Source organism: Sus scrofa, chromosome 2 (assembly GCF_054392235.1).
Source record: "Sus scrofa isolate SSC_HxYL_T2T_F1_AM1 chromosome 2, Sscrofa_HxYL_maternal_Yorkshire_Landrace_v2.0, whole genome shotgun sequence".
In the NCBI taxonomy this organism is placed as follows: domain Eukaryota; kingdom Metazoa; phylum Chordata; class Mammalia; order Artiodactyla; family Suidae; genus Sus; species Sus scrofa.
Genome location: NC_139384.1, coordinates 41,703,891 through 41,722,420, shown reverse-complemented (window position 1 = coordinate 41,722,420; position 18,530 = coordinate 41,703,891). Strand labels below are relative to the sequence as shown.

The 18,530-nt window shown below is 39.9% G+C and overlaps 1 protein-coding gene across 4 annotated transcripts in view; it reads left to right on the top strand.

Annotated features, from left to right (window-relative positions):
- Positions 1-18,530, top strand: part of NELL1 (neural EGFL like 1) — a 945,951-nt gene that overhangs the window by 179,420 nt on the left and 748,001 nt on the right. The gene's annotated exons all lie outside the window — the stretch shown is intronic.

Genomic DNA, 18,530 nt, shown 5'->3' with positions numbered 1-18,530 from the left:
CTATAGAATAATCAAAACTATGTGGCATGGGCATAGGATAGACATATGGACCAACAGAATAGAATAGAGAATCCAGAAAGAGACCCTCACATATATGGTCAGTTGATTTTCAAAAAGGGGGTACCCAATGCCATTCAGTGGGAAAAGGACAGATTTTCAACAAATGATGCTGTAAAAACTGAGTATCCACTGGCAAAAGAAAGAAGTTGGACCCTTACTTCTCACCACATACAAAAAAATTAACTCAAAACAGATCAAAATCCTAAATGTAGTAGCTAAAACTGTAAAACTCTTTGAAGGAAACATAGGGAAAAATCTTCATGACATTGATTTTGGCAATGATTTCTTGGATATGATATCCAAAATACAGGCAATAAAACAAATTGGACTTCATTTAGTATCAAAACTTAGGCATCTAAACAATTGTATCCAAGAGAACAAAAAGTCTACAGAATAGCCTCAGCAGAAATGAATCTGACTAGCATCCATGAGGCCATAGCTCACTCAGTGGGTTAACCCACTGGCCTCGCTCAGTGGGTTAAGGATCCAGTGTTGCCATGAGCTCTGGTGTATGTTGCAGACGTGGCTTGGATACTGTGTTGCTGTGGTGTAGGCCAGCAGCTACAGCTCTGATTCCCCAGCCTGGAACCTCGGAACCTCCGTATGCTGTGGGTGTGGCCCTAAAAAGCAAAAAAAAAAAAAAAAAAAAAAAAAAAAGGTTAAAATGGCAACTTTTCTGTTGTAATAAGTTAAAAAATTTAATATATCCCAACCATTAAGTATTTGCTTTAAATGATTTTTGTCTCAATAAAGCCGTTAAAAAGTATAATGCAAGAAAAAAAATGCAAATCTACACGCTGAGCAGACACATCATGAATTTGGGAAAATTGATCTATGAAGTCAACTCTGAGATATCTTATAAAATTTTCAAATTTTAAGTAAAAGAAATGTTCTCATGACTTCCAGGCAAAAAGCCCATGTCATTTATAAAGGAAAGAAATTCAGGTTGGCAGCCGACATTTTGGCAGCTACATAAAAAGTGGGACAAAAGTAGTATTTTCAATAAAACCTGAGAAATATAGTAAGAGAAAAGCTTGCCTGTCTGACAGCAGAGTTGGATCTTCACATGTGGTATAGCCAGGCAAGTACTAGGAAGGTATCTTGAACCAGGGGCACAGAATGTACAAAGGTTGGGTGCAGGAGAGTGCAGGAAACTTCCAGGACTTGCACATAGTTGAGGATGGCTGGAGTCTCTGTGAAGTGGAGAGACTCCTAAGGCCTTAGATTTCATCAGGCAATTCATTTATTCATTCCTTTATTGGTGTTTCTTGAGTATGTGGATTAAGTCCCCAGCAGTGCCCAGTCAATTATCTATTGTGGAGAGCTGTTTGAGATCCATATGAATAGATGAGGGAGAGGTTAAAGGGATCAGAGGAATGTGCATACATGTTTACACTTGTGTGTGGAAAAGTAGCATGGGGTTTCCTTGAGCGATTCTTCAGTTACTCTAAATATCCTCTTTGGCTTGAAAATTTTCATTTCAACCTTTCCATCAACCTAGTATTTCAAAGGAATGTTGTCAGTTCATCCATTTTAAGAAGCAGAGGGAGCCAGGCCAGTTCACACACTGGATAATCATTATATAAGCATAGAGAGATGGGTGTGTCCCGGAGCTGATAAGACTAACAGAAATGCAAACATACATGAAATGAAAACCACTATTTTTAAGCATATATTTTGTGCATTGCACTGGTCTAGGTCCTGGGGATACTATAGCAAATAAGAGCTGCTTTAAATTCATAAGTTACTGATTACATCATGGAAAGTAAATGAGATAGGCACCAAAGATTAGAAAGTTAATCTTCATATGCACTGCGGAGTGGGCATCCTGAGACTTCTTGAAGCTCTGCCTTTGAGTGTAGAGTTGTTTTAATTAAGTGTATTTTCCAGTACATATCAGTTAAGATCCTTTTGTTGTAAGTAATAGAAATCCACTTGGGAGTGCCCACTGTGGCTCAGTGGTTAACATATCTGACTAGGAACCATGAGGTTGTGGGTTTGATCCCTGGTCTCGCTCAGTGGGTTAGGGATCCAGCATTGCCGTGAGCTGTCAGTAGGTCACAGATGTGGCTCGGATCCTGCGTTGCTCTGGCTGTGGTGTAGGCCAGAGGCTACAGCTCCGATTAGACCCCTAGCCTGGGAACCCCCATATGCTGTAGGTACAGCCCTAGAAAAGATGAAAAAAAAAAAGATGAATAACTTGATCAAAAAAAGGCAAGATGATGAAAAGGTTCCCAAATTATCTCATGGACAAAATAGAAGGAAAGGGATATAGCTGGGTCAGTGGGAGGATCTGGAAAACCAACAAGCATTCAGATGGCTCAACACCGCCTCACTGGAGCCATTTCACATTAGTATTGAGCAACGATTTTCAAAGCAAGTACCCTACAGTGTCTCATTGAGTCTTTAATGAAACAAGTAGTGAAATCAGGCATCATTTTCTTGATATAAAAGGGGAGGAAATAATCCTAGGAGGAGGAAGTAATTTTTCCAGGGTCACACCCCAAGTTTAGTGGTGAATCTCAGAATTTAGAAGAGTCCTTCTGATTCTTGACTCTTTCACATGAATCTCCTTTAAAATCTTCTTTTTCTTACTGTTATGCAGAAATCCCCCCCCTTCCTTATAGTTCTCTCACATTCTTAATTTTCCTTTTATCATTCATTTTGGTTTTGGGATTAAAGGAGTTACCTCTGTGTCCGTAATAACAGTCTTATCTGAGACATCTCTTAAAACTATCTTTAATTTGTACGCTGTAATCTGAACAAAGGGGCCACTGGCAAGGGGGGTAATTAAAGAGATGACTAGGAGATTGCAGTTGTCTGAGTGATTTTCTTACAATCATCTATGAAATGCCTTATCAGGAATGGGCCATTATAGTTTAAATGATCAGTCAGTTTGAAAAGGATTTGAAACTTCATCAGACAATTTCTGAGTTTTGAGTTGTAGTCCCATTGTTTTCCAAACTCCAATTTTTCCTCCACAATGAACAATAACTTTTTGATTAAACAGCTGGCAGTTACTATTGAATGCCTCACATTTAATAACAAAAGTCTTCCTTCAGAAGGGGAAATTTTATCTAAATTGCTTAGCTCTTCTTCGATGATTGTGAACTTCTAAAGTCTGACAGGACTGATAGCATGAAAAAATAAAAATTTCTTTGAAGAAAATAATGATTACTTTTTAAAAGAAAGAGCCTCAAACTAAATGCATAATTCAGCATACTTGCTACAAAGCAGAAGTCAAGGCACACAAGTTGTCCTCTTAGTAAACGTTATTAAAAAACAATCAAGTTTGTATTGACACATGTATATTGGAAAGGCTGTAGATAGCAGTTGAGAGAGATAGAAAAGGCTTGAAAGTACCACTTAGTAGTCAAGGGCCTTTCTCACCAGTTTTGTTCTTAATAGGAGCAGCTACCATGATTTAGCTAACGCTGTGTGCCAAGCATTGTGCTAAATCCTTTACATATGAATTAATTAGTACCCAGACTTCAATCCTTTCTGTCCTCCTGTTGGCGGGAGGTTGAAACCAGCTGAACCAAAAGTGAGAGGGATCCTGTCAGTCTTCCTCCGACAGAGAGCAAGGCAAAGAGTGTACCTGGAGGGGAGTTATATGGAGCTCACCTCACTCTAGTTTACCTTAATTTATTTTTATTTTATGTATTTATGTATGTATTTATGTACCTATGCATATATTTATTTATGTCTTTTTTGGGGCCGTACCCACACTATGTGGAGTTTCCCAGGCTAGGGGTCGAATTGGAGCTATAGCCGCTGGCCTGTGCCACAGCCACAGCCACGCCAGATCTGAGCCACATCTGCAACCTACACCACAGCTCATGGACACACTGGATCCTTAACCCCCTGAGCGAGGCCAGGGATCCAACCTGCATCCTCATGTATACCAGTCAGAATTGTTTCCACTGAGCCATGATGGGAACTCTTACTTTACCTTAAGTTGTATCTCCTTATAGTATTTGCCACCATTTGAAATTAAATTATCAAATTATTTGTTCATTGTTGTTTATTTACACTATAATGAAAGTTCCAGGAGGCCAGGGCTATAGTAACTATTCTTGTAAAATAAATTCATGTGCTTGCCTGTATATTGTTTGTCCATTTGTTCGATCCTCCACCCATCATTTATACAACTGTTAATGGGCCATGGCCAGGAGAATTCTTCTTACTTTTTTATATGTACCACTAAAATGCGATGATGAAGGACTTTTTCTTTTCTTTGTACTACCCTCTTGTATGTTTTTTTATTTAAATAGGAAAACATCTAGAAATGGCCTCACAGAGGAGATTTGTTCCTGTAAGCCTCTCACTCTGCCTTGGAGATGCCCAGGCAGAGTCCAGCTGTTGTCATAAGCTAGCTTGGCTGTAGTAGGGTGGTTGGGGAGGAGGTCCTAGTCAAGCCTGGCTTGGCTTTTTGATAATAGACGTTGCCAAATAAGATCTTCATCAGAGATTCTTTTTAATATTGGGGCCAGGCTGGCACCTGTTAAGTCATATGAGGGGCCTTGGAATCTGTCTTTATGAAGATTATTATTACTATTTTTTAATGATTTTTATTTTTTCCATTGTAGTTGGTTTACAGTTGTTGTGTCAATTTTCTACAGTGCAGCAAAGAGACCCACTCACGCATACATATATACATTCTTTTTCCTCACATTATCCTCCATCATAAGTGACTAGATTTAGTTCACAGTGCTATACAGCAGGATCTCATTGCTTATTCATTCTGAAGGCAATAGTTATTTTTTTGAGCATGCTGGTTTCCCATGACTTTTGGCCTTAGACCTTATTGGTGCTTTCCAAGGTCCTGAAAAAGTAAAAAGGTCAAAGAATACAGATCTCTGCTTGAATCTTGGAGCTGCCAGTGTTGTAGGTGATTGTGTGTCTGAGGTTGTATGAGGACTTCATGGAGAGAGAGAAATAGTTGCCTTGTTCCTCACCATAGCTTCTGGACCCTGACATATTGCATGTGGGTTGCTTGGAAATGGTCAATCTCGGGCCTTTGGGGAGACATCCATTTACTCTGGGAAGCTTTAAAATATTATATCAGGATGTCACATACAGTCTCTGCATGACAGATGGCTTTTGGATGTTTATATATTAATATAACAAGTAGCAGATGGAGGTTGAATCAAAGACCTTCAATGTCCCTTCTGACCCTGATAGTCCTAGTTACCAATGTGTTCTTTATATGAACAGGCTTTTGATTTATCGTTACGTTTAAATCTTTGTCTGGATGAATAATAAAATGGGGTTACATTACATTATCACCCCCGCAGGAGTATCAGGAAATATTTTGGAGGCAGCTAGTCTAGGGTATAATGTGCTCTGTGCAGCACATTTTGTCTGAACTCCTGGGGGAAAATAATGGGACTAATGATTGTGGATTCATGTGCCACCAGTGACAACACCAAGGGACTGATGGAGGGGGCTCTTACGCTCTTTTTCTATCAGATTGCTTCCCCATAGCTCCTCTTTTATAGAAATTGTAAAGGTCATAGTGGGTACTATTTTCTAACCAATTGAGCCAAGTGGTCTTGGTGAGGTTTCTGGTATTTTTTTTTTTTTTTTTCTGAAAAGACTTCAGATTAAAGTGTCTTTTAGATTGTTCTGTGAAGGTAAAAGCATGGATCTTACCTAATAATAACATTATCCCTTTGGAAAAGCATTTTAGAATTTACAATGTGCTTTTCTTGGATTATCTGTTTTATATGCATCGAAAACCTATGGAATGGGTGTTATTAAGTTGATGAGTGAAGAAACTGTGAGGGCCCAGAGAAGTTTTGTAACTTGCCTTGAGTCACAAAGCTTAACTAGTAAAGGTAGGACACAAATGGATGTTTTTCTGACTTTTAGTCCAATGATCTTTCTGTATCTCACACTGCTTTTGTAATCAGCTGGTTGGATATTTGACTTTTTAAGAGCAGAGTCAATAGAGGATTATAAGGCAATGTGGCATAGCACACATTTACATCTGGATTTGAGTTTAGACTTTGCCATTTATTGAATGGCGTTAGGCAAATCATTTAACCTCTGGGAACACCTGTCAATTGAGTTTAGCAATGCCTGCCTTTTAGGGTTATTTCAAGGATTATAAAGTCTGTAAAGTTCTGACACAGAGTAGATAATCAAGGGCAGTTCTTAAAACTTTTGAGGCTGTGTCTCTCTGAGGTTGAGGATTACTGTCCTTGCCAAGTGGTCTTCTATCATCGTCTGGGGCATCTTTCAGAGCTTGTAGCTCACGGCCTGCCGAGACATTCCCTTCCCTCTGTGTTGTCTGACTGCTAGAAAATTCTTAAGTTGAAGATACCCCCTTTGAGCTTACACTTGTTGGATATATATTTTACCTCTTTTAGCTCCAGGAAACAAGTCCACTCCCTCTTCCACATGGAGTCCTCCAAATATTTGAAGACTTTATCGTGCTGTCCCTTCTTCTTTACTTCACACTGAATGTCCTCTGTTTCATCAACCATTCATCACTTGATTTGGATCATAAGACTCTCATAATCTCACCTGGTTCTTTCTAAAGTGTATCTGTTTATCTTCAGAGAAATTCCTAAGACTAAATGTGATTACCTCTAGGCAGACTGACTCAGAATGAGATGATTATCTTCATTGCTTGGTACAGTTTAAAATTAAAACATCCTTTTTGACTGCCTTATCTCAGCTCACTGTTGATCAAAACACCAAAGAACATTATATATATATAATATGTGCATTTCTGTTAAACCTTAGATTAACATTATATATATTATATCTATTAATATATATATTATTATATATATTGTATATACATTATAGATTAACATCATATATTATATATCATATATTATATATTATTGTATATTTATATATATATTATAATATATTATTATATATGTATATTAATATACATATGTGTATTTCTGTTAAATCTTAGATCTCAACATTCTGTCTTTGAGAAGCATTGTCCCCAGACATGGAATCTTTCACTTTTGGATGTTAACTTTCATCTTACTTGATTTGGCCCTTATTTCTGCCTGTTAATGTTTCTTTCACCCCTAAGGGTATTATCTTAAAATCTATTAGGATTGAAATAATCACACCAACTTCATGTTTTCCTATAGATTCAATGAGCACAACTGCTATTACACTACAAATCATAGAGAACCATGCTAAATAGGACAGGCTTCTATGAGCTGGTTGTCTGTCCTGATCCATAATCAGCATGATCTTGGGATAGACAGGACGTAAGGGTTGGTTAAAAAAAAAAAAAGGGGGGGCAGTGGGAAAGAGATATTTGGGGCATAATATAGATTGGGAAGGGAAAGTACCCTTGATATGGGGTTCCAGATGAGGAGAGAGAAATGGGATAGTCATATTTAACTGCCAGGCAAGAAAAGCATGCATTTGGCAAGTTTTTTTTCTAAGTGGATAAAGCAGGTCACATGAGGACTTTATCTCCTCTGGAAAGATCTCCCTCTTTGGGGAGGGTGATTACACCCTTCTCTGTCCAAGTCTCTCCAGCTGTCATTGCTAATCTCATTTGAACACTGCTGCCATCTCATTTACCACAACAAAGGCATCTCCATCCAGATTTCAACTTTGCCTTCTCTTTTTAGTTCACATTTGTGTTTACTCTGCAGACAGTAGCTAAGGAACAGTTTAGAAACCTGCCAAGCCCTGCTACCCTCCTCCTCCTGAGCTCTCCACAGCTTTAGCTTCAAAGTCAGGCCACATGTTAGGGCCGTACTGTATTCATGTCTCCTGTAATCGAGCTCCCTGCTTGCTCCTGTACAGTGCTCGATGTGCTGTTTTTATCTTGTCATTTGCTGAGTGTCATTGGTTTGGTTAAACAGATGGGTAGGAGGAGACCACAGAGCTCCCCTTGGGGGCATTCCTTTCATGGGCTTCTGGTACAAGTCCTGTGTGATGGGTGATCCATGTTAGCAAAGAATTAACAACAGCCAGGCAACCTGACATGGAAATTCAACAAGTTGCTCATCAGTGTGCACAGGTGGCAAACACTCCTGTCACAATGAGTAAGCTTTGAGGAACTATTTTGTCGATGGCTAGGACCTTTGGAATGAATGTTGAACAGTCAGTCAGGGGGCTAAGAGTAATGCTAATGACAACTGAGATGTCTTCTCTTTTTCCTGTGGTGATCAAGATCTTTGTTATTCTCACACTTTCCCCTATGAGGCTGAAGGGGGAGAACTGTGTGAGGCCCCTTTTAGCCTAAGGCCAAAAGAACGACTTGCCTCCCGTGCAAGTGCAAATCACCCACCACTGTGTTGGTGAGGGGAGACAGGATGGGATTTGCTTTTTGTTCTGTAATGGAGAACACGTTGACCTTCACGAGTGCCAGCTAAAAGGCAGTGCGGTTGAGGCTCTCTGTCTAGCAAAGGAAGGTCATCGTAACTTTCCTCTTCAGGAAGAACATGGACACTTTTCTTCCATTCTAGGCAGAGCTCCAGATAAACCTCTTCATTTAGCCTCTTATTTGGGCTTCATATTGTCTTATTGAACAGCAGCATAATACATGTCAATTCACAAGGTTTACACTGGAAGTTCATTCTTCTGTATAATTGGGAAAGGTACCGTGGAGTCCCTTCACTGGCCTTTCTTCATCCAGGTAAATAAAAATCCAATATTCCTTCATAAGTAGTGTTGTTGAACCACTGCATTGCTTTGTGTTGAGCTCTGAGGGCTTTATCTGCTAACAGAAAATCGAGTTCTTCACAGAATATTGACTGGTCCTTCAAGCAGATGGGATGCTTGCTAGGGAGGGCTTTCTTAACCAAAGTCATGAATAAAGAGAAGTTGTACCTTGTGAAGAAAATTCCTAATGTGAACCCTTGATTCAGTGACTGACTGTCACAAGGAGCGTGACAGTTCCACTTTGCATTGTTCATTCCTCTCAAGCAGTTTTATGTGTGACTGGATGTTTAATTTTGCATGGTATTGTATTAGAAATGAGTTACTTACACTTTAAAATACCGATAGATGCTAATGGCATGCAAAATTCCCACAATTCTCCCAATACATCTCAATAGGCAGCACTTCGTTTGAGTTCAAGGCCTAGAAACGTGACTAAGTGGGAATTGAGCTTCTTTTAGACAAAAGAGAGTGTATATTTGGAGAGTATAATGCATTATTTGTTTCAGATAGCCTGTGGGAATGTGATAAATTTGGACTGATTATAATGCAATCAACTTAAGCAGTAAATCGTGTACTTATCAAAGGGACTATGTTTGATCTAATTAACTTTCAAGTCGCTGACTATTTCTCTTGACTGTTTCTATCTGAAATATGTATATCTGGCTTTCCTATTAGAGGTAGCAAGTTCAAATCTGGCAGGCAGACAACTCACCATCTCTTTTCTGAATGGAAAACAGTGAGAGGGGTTCCTTTTGCTCTTTGGGGGTGGGAGGGCTTCTTGTGTATATCTCATGGGCTGGGAATGGTGGAGGAGACACTTGAAAAAGGTTATCACACTTCCTTTTCATCGACTTATGATTATCCACATAAAGTTTCAAGTTCAACTGCTTGATTGCTCAGTCTGAGTTAATTCAATTTTGGGAATTGTACATCATAAAGTCTTTGAACTTAGTACCTTAGGGCTTGTATAGTTGTCTGTAGCCCTCTTATTCTGAAGATAGTATCAAGGGGCTTGCATTCGTTCATTCATTCAATTGATGGAGTGAGCACCTACTAGGTTTTCTTCCAGGTACTAGAGATACTGACATGAAAAAGATACACAAGGTCCCTGCTTTTAAGATGCTGACTTCTGATAGGAGACTGTCAATCAGCAAAGAGCCAAGATAATTTTGAAGAGTCATTGGCTTTGATAAGGGTAAAAGAAACTAAGTGCTGAGTGGTTAGGCACTAGCTCATATAGGACATTCTTAGTGCAGGAGATAGGTGAGTAGGTGCAAGGAGGTTGTGATGAGGGTTTTAATTATTCAACATTTGTAGTATTCAGGAATTACAGACACATTCTGCGAGTGAAGGTGCTAGATCCATGGGTGTTGGGAAAAACTGATTTTTCCTTGGCAAGAAGGTCTGGGAAAACATGTTCAGCCAGGACCAGAATCTTAGACTCAAGTAGTTAGTGGGAGGGTACAAGGTCACTTGCTGGAGAGTATATTCAAATGGGTCATCCAGGTAAGGAAAGTGTCAGAGATCAGAAAATAACCAACATATAGGCAGTCAGAATATATAGAAAGTAATGTATATAGACAGGATAAATAAGTGCAGTCTGAAATAAAAACTTAATAGGACCTTGGCTTATTGCTGACATTTAAATTTTCCCAGAAGCATTTTTTTTTAATAGATTAGCTAAATCCAATTAAGGTTCCAAATGGACTAGGAAGGTGCCTAGTACTGGACTAGGTCTAGGTGTAATGAGTAGTGTCTTGTCATATTTTACTCATATAAAAGCTATGTTGTTGTTCCTGGTTTGCTGATTATGTGTCCAAACACGTCAATAAATTATAGCATATTTCTTCTATCTCTTCCTTTTTCCTGAGCCTTTCTCTAGTTTTATATGAGTTTATGATGAACTTTCAACAAAAGTCAAACTTTTATAAATGTCAAAGAATTAAATATTTTGGAAGGATATAAAAGCTATTACAAGCTAAGATGTTTGCTTAGAATTTTTAGTAGTTTACATTAGAAAAGTTTGTGGTTTATGTCTTAAAAGAATTGAAAAAAGCTAATGAATGACATTTTAAAATGAACATAGTATATAAATCCTGGGATTTTAGGGTGTCATAGAAAATTAACTTTGTCCAAATTTTTTTTTTTTTTTTTTTTTTTACACACATGGTATATCTTCTTCATTTATTTAGGTTATTTTGCATTTCTTTTTTTTTTTTTTTCCCCACTGCACATCAAGGGGGTCAGGTTATCCTTACATGTATACATTACAATTACATTTTTTCCCCCACCCTTTCTTCTGTTGCAACATGAGTATCTAGACATAGTTCTCAATGCTATTCAGCAGGATCTCCTTGTAAATCTATTCTAAGTTGTGTCTGATAAGCCCAAGCTCCCGATCCCTCCCACTCCCTCCCCCTCCCATCAGGCAGCCACAAGTCTCTTCTCCAAGTCCATGATTTTCTTTTCTGAGGAGATGTTCATTTGTGCTGGATATTAGATTCCAGTTATAAGTGATATCATATGGTATTTGTCTTTGTCTTTCTGGCTCATTTCACTCAGTATGAGATTCTCTAGTTCCATCCATGTTGCTGCAAATGGCATTATGTCATCCTTTTTTTATGGCTGAGTAGTATTCCATTGTGTATATATACCACCTCTTCCGAATCCAATCATCTGTTGATGGACATTTGGGTTGTTTCCATGTCTTGGCTATTGTGAATAGTGCTGCAATGAACATGCGGGTGCATGTGTCTCTTTTAAGTAGAGTTTTGTCCAGATAGATGCCCAAGAGTGGGATTGCAGGGTCATATGGAAGTTCTATGTATAGATTTCTAAGGTATCTCCAAACTGTTCTCCATAGTGGCTGTACCAGTTGACATTCCCACCAGCAGTGCAGGAGGCTTCCCTTTTCTCCACAGCCCCTCCAGCACTTGTTATTTGTGGATTTATTAATGATGGCCATTCTGACTGGTGTTAGGTGGTATCTCATGGTAGTTTTGATTTGCATTTCTCTTATAATCAGCGATGTTGAGCATTTTTTCATGTGTTTGCTGGCCATCTGTGTATCTTTGGAGAAATGTCTATTCAGGTCTTTTGCCCATTTTTCCATTGATTGATTGGTTTTTTTGCTGTTGGGTTGTATAAGTTGTTTATATATTCTAGAGATTAAGCCCTTGTCAGTTGCATCATTTGAAACTATTTTCTCCCATTCTGTAAGTTGTCTTTTTGTTTTCTTTTTGGTTTCCTTTGCTGTGCAAAAGCTTTTCAGTTTGATGAGGTCCCATGGGTTTATTTTTGCTCTAATTTCTATTGCTTTGGGAGACTGACCTGAGAAAATATTCATGATGTTGATGTAGAGAGTGTTTTGCCTATGTTTTCTTCTAGGAGTTTGATGGTGTCCCGTCGTATACCAAAATTTTGTTTTTAATACTGAGTTTAGTATCTTAATACCTTGTCATTTTGCTCTGTAACTAATCAAGTTAAACAGCAATGGAAGTTAATGCCGTTAATGTCTTTTTTTTTTTTTCCTGTTACATATTCACTTGTTCTAGTTTGAAATTTGTAGAAGGTAAAAAGAAACTTAGAATTTAAAAATGTTCTGTGTGAAAAAATTATAAAACGGACACTAAGTTGTTACGTTGTAACACTGAAATCTCACAGCCTTAAGTAGACTCCATGTGACAATGATCCCTTAAACTGGATCTCGAAGCACAAGCCAGGCACAGAAGATACTGCTCATCTCACCTCAGTGGGTTCATTTGATGGTAGGTGCAGCCAGTGGGCTGGAATGGGTCACGTGACTCTGCTTTCTCATGCATCGGTGAGTTGTACAGAATGACAGAACCTACTCTGACAACCTACAATGGCATCATTTAATCCTCACTGCAGCCCATACTGTTGGCAGTAATACCCCCATTTCCTAAGTGAGGAAGCCAAGGTGCAGAACAATTAAATAATTTGATTAAAGTCACACAGCTAGTAGAATGAAGAACTGGAATATGACCTCAAATCTATTTTAGCCCAAATTCACATGTCTCTGCTACACCACATGATCTCTCATATCTCTTGGCTCTGTGGGCATGAAAATACAACAGTCACTTTTCTATTTTTCATTGGAGTATATTTGTTAGGGTACGTAATACTAGCCACAACTACAGAAAATCCTCTCCATCTCAATTGGGTTGACCTAGAATTTTACGTCATGTTGGGTAGCATCTGGCTGGGTGTATCTAGCTGGCAGGTGGCCTCCCCACAACATCATTTAGGGATTCAGGCTCCTCTGTGTTGTGGCTCTTATGCTTCTTAGCCCTCATCAGAGCCTTCTCTTGTCAGCTGAAGGAAACAAAGAGAATGTGAAAGATGCTTGAGGGGGATATTTTGGGGGCTAGGTCAGGCCTAGTAGTGGTGCACATCCCTTCATGCCTATTCTATGGCCACACCCAGCTGTGAGGGAGGCTGGAAATGTGGTATAGCAGGAGGAAGAGAATGTGGGTTCTGGGAGAGCTAACCAATCTTGATCATGTGCTTTGGCACATAAACTTGTTTCCCCCTTTCCCTTCCTGATGAACACGTTAAGTTGGGAATTTTAATTTATTTGAGGGGGAACAACTTTGGGGGTCTGGGTTCAAATCCCAGCTGTTTAACGTTGCTGAGCCGGATGGTGGTGTTTTGAGGGTTAAGTGAGTCAGTATATGGAAAGCCCTCCATACAAATGCTTGGCTCATGCTCAGTGCTGTCTAAGTGCTGGCTATGATGTCTGTGTGTCAGTTCCACTGTATTCTTCGTTCACAACTCAGCTGTGGAGTCCCCTTCTTTAGAAAGTCTTCTCTAGGTTTTCTTTCTTCTCTGCTTCCACAGATCATTGCACGTCCTGCACTGAATGGTAAAGTGTGTGCGTGCATGTGGTCTGTCTGGCTCAGGCATTTGACCTGAGGGTGAGAACTTGGCCGTGTTAACTCTGTCTTTTGCCTCCCCATAGCCAGCAGTCACACACACAGTAGGCAGTCAGATATTTGTTGATGGGAAGGAAACCTCATTAACCAGAACCTAGTAGATCAAAATATAGACGTCAATTTCCTGACTACACTGGAAACCAAGGAGTTGAGGTATTAGCTCTGGCCTTTCATTTCAGTTGACCTGGGTGATAGTAGGTATAAGTGACAGATCACTGTGCCCTCCTGGCCTATTTGCTTGAGCCAGTCCACCCAAACTGTACCTCGGAGATCAGCAGCCCTTTGCCAAGATTCTGATTATATATGTCTGACATGTTGGTGGCATAGCCACCAGTGTACAAAGATGCAGATAGGGGTGTGGTAATCCTGTCTCTTAGTTCATGAGATGTTATTAGTATTAGTCTGTGCAGTCCCCTTTCCCTGCCTCCCTCCCTCCCTTCTTCCTCCCTCTTTGCTTCCTTTCCTTCCTGCTCTCCCTCTCTTCCTCTCACCTCCCCCTTCTCTCTCTTTCTTTCCTCCCCTCCCCTTCCATCCTTCCATTCCCACCCCCATCATTCCTTTAGAAAAACGCTATCATATACCTTATGTGAGTCTTAAAGGTTGTGTGTATCCTTGGCTAATGGATAAAATTGTTTTGCATGTATCCTAATTTAAACCTTCTTAGCTTTTTAAAAAACATCGAATATTAAAGTTTTAATTCTACAGAAAAGTTTTGCAAATAGTACAAAAAAACAATAGTAAACTCTTTGCTCAGATTCTGCTTTCTGTCTCTCTCAAACGTAATAATGTGGGTTTATATACATTACGTACTTAAACTGGAGAACTCTTGGAGAGTAAGTTGTTTTGAACTCTTGGAGAGTAAGTTGCAGATGTTATTATGATCCTCTATCCCTAAATACGTCACTGTGTATTTCCTAAGAACAAGACACTTAAATATCCACCAGCTAATTCTCAAAATCAGGAAACCTGAACACCATGCAATACAATGTAACCTATGGTTCCTATTTACCTTTCACCAATTTTTCTACTAATAATGCCCTTTGTGGGATTTTCTTTTTCCTGCCCCATGGTCCAATCCAGAATCCTGTCTCACCCTGAGTTTTTATGCCCCTTGGGTTGCTTGCAGTCTACCACTGCTGCTCAGGCTTTCTTTACTTTTCATGACATTGACATTTGAAAAAGCATAAGCAGTTATTTTGCGGAATATCTCTCAAATTGGGTTTGTCTGATATTTCCTCATGATTAGATTTCCTCTGTGTGGATTTTTATGTCTGTTTAATCCTTTGTTTTGAAACCCTCTCCATTTTGCTAGGCCCGAATCCAGCTTGCGGACTGTGCCTGCTGCCCGGATCTTTCTAGTGAGAACTGCTTCTCTGAGTGAATTGGCAGGGCTGTGGGAAGGCAGTAGTGGCTGACTTTCCTTGGCACCAGGAGAGGATCTGGAAGGGAACTGTAGGACACCAGAAGTCAGCATGCCCCTTTGACCCATACACTGGGGTCTCTGCCCTGCTTTTGCTGGCAGTGACCTCAGATATTTACTGCTTCCACTGTTTCTAAGACCCAAGGAGCTATGCTTGTGGAAGACAAAGCAGGAGAGGAAGTAGATCTTTCTGATTCTTACTTCCTTTCCTCACCCACTTAATAAACATTAGATAAAAGCCTCCTTTGCTTATTGAACTCACCTTCTAGCATATTGAAAACCGAAAAGAAAGCATTTGAATGGAAAGCTCCTCTCACTCTGACAGATGCAAATGTTTTAAAATGAAGGTTAAGATAAATAGTTTGACAACATTTTCAGTTGCTTAGTGAAACAACCTCATAGAAAATTTTGCTTCTGCCTCTTCACCTAAGTACAGTAATTTCTGTTTCTCTCTGGCCTCCTCTGAAATTCACCAACATTGAACACAATTTTTGCATCATTATCTCCATAGTGCATAAATAATTTTGCATTCTGCTTTCCTCCAGTAAAAATTATTTCAGATATACTTTCCCATATTTCATACCCTGAATATGTATCACTCTTAATGACTGTAGTAAATTCTATCAAGCTGATCTACTATAATGTATGCATTCTCTTTTGTTGTAAATTTGGCTTGTTTCTAGTTCACTAATGCTAGGAAAAAACTTTTTTTGGGGGGAAGTATGTAGCATCTTCTTGTTAAAGCAGTGTTGAAAAATTGTTTTATCTAAAATGTTTCCCTCTAACATACAAAAAGAAAGGTTGAATTCCTGTGGAGAGGACACAGGCTGTCTTTTTTAGGAAAGCTCATTTTTTTGTTGCTTGTGTTTTGAGAGCCTCCATTTATAATGCAAAGATACTTAGTAGAGAAGGACCTGTATATTTAAAGTTTTGTCAGTTGAATACCTTGCATGTAATGTTAGGAAACAGCATGTTTCGAGTGGGGAATTAGGAGGGTAAAGGACAATATGGCTAAGATATAAGGCTGCCGTGTGACAGCTCTCAACTGCAGCAGCCCAAGACCTCTCAATCATTCATGGTCTTGACACAGCTGGACAATCTTTTAGTTCTTCTGCACTTTCCTACTGAGAGCTTCTGGGGGGATCCTTCACCCTGTGGCAGGAAGCAGTCAGTGACACCCGAGCTGGGAGGACTGATGAGTAGCTAGACTTCTGGACCTACCTGGGGATGATTCTTCCTTTAGCTGGTTTGAGTAAGGGCAGAGGAATGAAAGGAATGGGTGGGGCCATCATAAGGAATGAAGTTCCCAAATGGTCCCTATATCTGTGGACTGGAGAGAGAAGGGAGAAAAAAAAAAACAGAAACAGCAGAACCTAAAAGTTGAGAATTAGGTTTTATTTGGCAGACAAAACTGAGCACTTCAGCCTGGAACATAGCATCTCAGCTATAGCTCTGAGAGACTGCTCCAAAGAGGTAAGGGAAGAACCAGGATATATAAGAGTTTTTTGCAACAAAGTCCAGGTAGTCAGAGCATCAAAAGATTACTGTTAATTGAAGAAAACCAGGTATCTCAAATTAAGGAATTTAGTGCTTTTTATATATGGGAAGATGCAAGAGTCTGGGCTCCCTGAAATCATCCCTTTGATATGTACCTCAGTTCTCTGGGTATCCTTGCTTTCTCATCCAGAGTCCTCAGGGTACACCACTTGGGGTGGCTTCAGCAGTTGACTATTAATGGGGAAGGGAGCATCCTATTTCTATCCTGAGTTCCCTCTGGGATCATTCTCGAATGGCTGTAATGTGATAGCTTGATGGCTGCAACATCCTTTGTTTACTGATAAAGCAGGCAACATTTTTTTTTTCATTGATGTATTTCAACCCACTCAGAATCTTCTAAGCATCTAAGAAGACATGTTCAATTCTTTTTTTTTTTTGGTCTTTTTGCCTTTTTCTAGGGCCGCTCCCACGGCACATGGAGATTCCCAGGCGAGCGGTCTAATCGGAGCTGTAGCCGCTGGCCTATGCCACAGCTGCAGCAATGCAGGATCTGAGCCACATCTGCGACCTACACCGTAGCTCACAGCAATGCCAGATCCTTAACCCACTGAGCGAGGCCAGGGATCGAACCCACAACCTCATCGTTTCTAGTCGGATTCCTTAACCACTGAGCCACGATGGGAACTCTGACATGTTCAATTCTTAGGCCAGCTCTTTTTTCCCCTTCTCGACACTCAGGTGCTGGAAGGTACTGTCCAGGGGTGAGGTGAAGGCCAGTGGTCAGCTGGTGATTACAGGACTATTTCTAAAGAGAGCACAGCTTTCAAGATTTGTGGCTGATGGACACAGGGCTTGGGAAGGCAGAAAAGCTGAGACAATTCATTTGTTCATTTGGTTCTGTTGCTGCCTTCAAAGATTCTGGGACTGTTGACTCCTCTGTATTAGTTTTATGTCCTTGTATATTATACAAAGATTTTCTTCATGTACAGAATTTTATCTTTGACTGTATGTGTGTGGGACCCTGTACATCTGGTATATTGCTTTATCTCCAGTCGGCCTTGCATGGAGCTTAGAACATAAAGAAATGCTCCATAAATATTTGCTCATGGGATGATGACTTCAGTTGCTGGCTTTTGTGGACAAAGCACATTATCATGTGAGCAGCTGCTACTCAGTTGAGAGCAGTATAGGAAGTTACTGTAGAAATGAGTGGCAGCCACATAAACCAGTCAGGGAGTAGTAGAGCACAAAGGAGAATGCATGGGCTTTGTACCCAGGCAGATGGGGATTCTCATCACCTTCACTGCTTCTTGGTTGTCTTTACCTGTGGGCCCAATTATAGTCTCTGAACCTCAGCTCTCTCAGATGTAATGTGGATGAAACCACTTTACTTCCCAAGTTGTATAAAGTTCATTGCTCAGAGTAGATACTCAAAAATGTTACCCTCTTCCTCTTTCCTCTACCAAAAGGGTGAAGACACCCATTGGAAGTGAGACTCAAAAATTGTGAAACCAAACTTAGGGTTATCAAGGGGGAAGTGTTGGGGGGTGAAAGGGAGAGTGGGCTTGACATATACATACTAGTATATGGAATGGAGGAACAGCAAGGACCTACTGTATAGCACAGGGAAATCTATTCAATATTCTGTAATAACCTATATGAATGAAAAAAGAATGGATGTATGTTTATCTATAACTGATTGACTGTGCTGTGCACCTGAAACTCACACAACATTGGAAGTCAGCTATACTCCAATAAAATTAAAAAAAGAGAAAATCATAAGAGGAAAAAAAAAAAAAAAGAAGGGTGGTGACAGAGAGCCGGAAAGGGTCCAGACAGTGTGTCTGAGTGGTGTCAGGAAACAGCTCTCAGTTCATGTCCCTGTCATTGAAGACATACCACATACCGCCCTCCATCTCTCCATATCAGCAGCTAATACT